General features: G+C 30.8%; 1 protein-coding gene across 6 annotated transcripts in view; it reads left to right on the forward strand.

Annotated features, from left to right (window-relative positions):
* LOC106468416 (Down syndrome cell adhesion molecule-like protein Dscam2) overlaps positions 1-4,187 on the forward strand; it is a 247,618-nt gene that overhangs the window by 70,934 nt on the left and 172,497 nt on the right. Inside the window, exon 2 of one of the 6 annotated variants that reach the window (XM_022397387.1) lies at positions 327-492. The exons of the other annotated variants lie outside the window; for them this stretch is intronic. The gene's annotated coding sequence lies outside the window, so the exon portion shown is untranslated. The remainder of the gene's footprint in view (positions 1-326; positions 493-4,187) is intronic. 6 annotated transcript variants of the gene reach the window in all.

A 4,187-nucleotide genomic window follows, 5' to 3' on the forward strand; every position in this document is an offset into this window, starting at 1 on the left:
CGAAATATAATCAATAATTATTATCTTAGGACCTTTTGACACCTAATTTTGACACCTATTTTACAAATCCTGGTTTGTAAAATATATTTGTGTCGGGTAAAATTGATTTAATTTGCTTTAACGTTCAGGAAAATATTATAATAGATACTAAATAATATATATTTAGGATAATATTTTCTTAGAAATTGAAATTATAATCAACCATTTGCTGTTATAAAAATTAACATGAAATATTTATAAGGGTCTTGCTGGAAAGTTTTTAAATATTCTTGTACCTTGAAGCAGAAACTGAAAACTCCTTTTCATGTAAATGTACTTTTTAATAGCTGGTGCATTGCGACGGACTGATAAGATCTTCACTAGATAAGCGGTTAGGATATGAAACCACTCACATGATTTAAGTTAAAAAGATGCAATCAAGGTTCTGAAAACAACATAATTGTGAAGGAGGTTACTTATAAAGGTAATATGGACCCGTTCCTGTATTCAAAGGTAAGATGTCATCTAATGTTATGTTTGATGTAGCATTTTTATCTTATACGAGTCAGAAGAACGAAAAGGCCGTACGGGAGGGAATAGTTTGGTTGATCTGTTGGTTAATAGATGGCTGATTATCTATGTCATTGTGATTTGTGACGATGTCAAATAACATTTAATTCGCGTATTTGTAACCTTTTCGCGAGAGAAGAGTAAAGAAAATCAATTGAAAATTTAGTGATTAGGAAATGCGAAAGACCAGAGCAGTCTGAAGACAGAAGAGAATAATTGATGCTAGTAGCAATATTCGAAGCCTTGAAGATGTCAGGGAACAACAGTCTTGGAGAAGATATCAGCTACTGCGTGGTTAAAATATAATAGAAAATAAAAGGTGACTAGTCAGAGTCTGCGTGTTATTCTGTACTCAGGTGATCCCCTGTTCAGGTTTATTTTATTTATTGTTAACGTATTTCTACGACTACAGACAAGTAATACAAAATCTATGAAAATAATACACTCGCACAAGAGTTTGCAAGTCTATGAGGAGAAGTAGGCGGTGCAAAGAAGAGCTATCTGGAAATTTGTAAAGCAAGTGGATGTGTGTTATATTTTTCGAACTTCTCCGTAATTTTAAGATCACTCAAATAAAAAAGGCTAAATACTGGCATGCCGTTTTAGCAAAACAATTTGATAGATGTTTTCAATGGTAATGTTTGTAAAATGTAGGATTAAGAATTGTCTACAAATATTAGTCACGTATTTACTTAGAGTACTTTTGGGCTTACGGTGGTGAACACATTTATAGGAAGACATTTGTCGTAGATGGGTAGCTACCACTTTTTAACCTATACAAAATTATTCATTAAAATGTTTTTACGTTTTAAATAACACAGTTTAAATGATTTAACCTAATAATCGAAAAAAATAAATTATCGAAGAATTTGTGATTATCTTTATTTATGAATTTTTCATTAGCTTATGACCAGTTTACCTGTCAGAAATTGTACAGACTAAGTTATTGCAAATTGAAAGAATGTTTTACAAATAAAAAAGTTTACGATATTTAGTTTAACATGATTTACGGTAAATTGGCACTTTTTATCCAAGTGTTTTATTTCTAATTTTACAGAAAATAATATTTGCCTGGCAAATTTAGATATTTATCAACATTAACTCACTTGGTTTATAGATATAGTGTATGTGAGTCTACTCAATGAGATACCAATATATCACAAATACAAGATTCGATGTTGATGTTGAGATATATTTAACTAGTTGTAAATATACATTTTATATACCAGTATTATTATGTTTCTCAGTTTTGAATCAATTTTTTTGTTGATATTGTGGGATATTTTGAAAGCCCAATTCTTTACTGTTGTTATTTTTTCGAAGCCTTGGCAACATAAATATTTACATATAATTTTGAAAACTGGTTTCAGATGTTTCCTTATTGGCGATTCCCCTCAGGTCTAGGCATAAACGTGTTTCTACTAACAAGTAAGTTGCACTAAGCATCCGACAAATTTTTAAGATGATCAAACCGTTGAGAATGTAAAAACAATTATTATTCATCTCACTGAAGCTGAAAAACGTATTTAGCATTAGGCATGAAGAGAAACTAAAGTAGTTTACATTGGCGAATGAAATAATGTTTTTCAAAAAATAGTTTTTTAAGCAAATTATTAAATATTTTTAAAGCTAATGGTTATTTTTAACTAGCAAACAAAATCCATATCTTAAATATTGGCCGGCTAGAATTACAAAACACATTTAAATCAAATCTGTTTATTTTTACGCGATGCCATGTTTTCTCATTTTTACTGCAATGAAAACCTTTTAGGGATCTTACAAGCTACAACCAAACGAATTGTTTGTTTTAAAGCAAAACCATATTGTGCTATTTGCTGTGTCTACCACGGGAGAGACAAACCCTGGATTTTGGCGTTGAGTCTTTAAACTTACCGCTATACCAACTGGGGTACACCAACCAAATTTAACCAAATATGCCTAACCTCTTAATGGCAAGTGGATTAACTACGTTTATTTTATTTTCTTGTATTAAGGAAGAATTTGTTTTAGATAATTTTTTCTCTCCTTAATTTGCTTATGTGACAGTATATATTTAAAAGCTAGGTAAAAAATTTAATTGTCTCATTTTTTCCGTTTATAAGAAAGTGCTTCGTTTCAATTACGTAGTTTAGGTATCTGAAGTAAGACTGTTTATAGCGGTTGCATCATTAGTAAACGCTTCACTATAACCGTATTTTGTCATGGAAGCTTAATATTGTTTGGAGCTGTTATACTTCATGATAGTTTCTAAATATAAAGGGTAATAATTTAGGAGCAATGTAATATACAGCAAAGAGCTTGTTATGTAATGTTAATTGTTGCCTAAAGTTAAGTACTTTTCTTTAGATATATCTATTATGTAATATTGAGAGAAATAATGAATTTTAAAAATAATCCATTTTTAAGAACATACGTCGATTTTTTTAGCTTTATTTAGCATTTTAGCGTGATTACTTGTAAATAAATAATTCAGTTTGAGTTCATTATGAACAAAGAGTTTTAGATCGTACCAATATAAAAAACGTTTAGCATTTCCATCTTTCTATAACTTTATAAATGCTACAAAGGGACATTCTCTGTATAAATTGATTTATGAATAAGATACATTTTCGACTGAAAACAACCCTTAAATTTTTTCAATACAACACAGTTTTAATTCAGATTAATTTTTACGTGCTGACTGAATATTATTAAATGTTCTGTATTTCACAATAATAATTACTATACAGACATTTTATGATATAATATTTTTGTAGCAGCCAGTAAGCACTGTAATAATGACTAAAACATTAATTAAAAATCAAACACAAAATTGAAAAAAAAATTTAAATAGTTTAACATAGTATTTTTTGAAAATAACTCTGTGTCTTCGAAATATTCTATAAAAGCTAATTGAGCCTAACGCACTAGACCACTAAGGCAGCTAAGAAGGGGTTATTATATCTTATGAGAGCAATATAGTAATGTTAATTCAGTACTGTAACGCCTGAAGTCTGAGTTATGGCGTAACCAGTTATATTGTACTACCAAGGCGAATTCCTAATCATTCTACAGTGTATTGCCCCACGGATATTCTGTTCTCCATGGAAGTAGAGACACTCGCAGATCAGGAAGCTTAGAACAACAAATAATGGCTTCAAAATCACACACTACAACAATCTAGAACAACGTTCTCCTTCACAGAATGAAAGCTATATTTACCTTCCAACCGAAAGAAAAAAGAAAAGGGGGGATTAAACTATGTATCATCTCCTACTACTGTTAACCATACAAAAAAAGTTGAAAGCCACACACCTCTAAATCAACGAGTGTTTTTATAAGAAAGACGACCAAAAAACTATGATAACTAAAATCCTTTTCGACCAAATTGTCAAGTCTCCGATACAACTACACCGAGCTGTTGTATCTTTGGTATGCAAGTGGTTTTAGAAACAGAGATCTACGTATAATGGCGGTAAGATGGATTTCGCCGTCCTGCGCAGAAGCCTGTTAGAATGAAATATGCACTGTAAAACAATGTTACATAATTATGACCATTATCCCGAGAACAAAGGATAAAAGATAATGATGTTTCGACGGCAGCACGAGACCGGGAACCAAGTTTTTAATAAATGCGAGTAAGTTTAGGTACTTTTAAA

This window comes from Limulus polyphemus, unplaced genomic scaffold (genome assembly GCF_000517525.1).
Source record: "Limulus polyphemus unplaced genomic scaffold, Limulus_polyphemus-2.1.2 Scaffold3, whole genome shotgun sequence".
Lineage (NCBI taxonomy): Eukaryota > Metazoa > Arthropoda > Merostomata > Xiphosura > Limulidae > Limulus > Limulus polyphemus.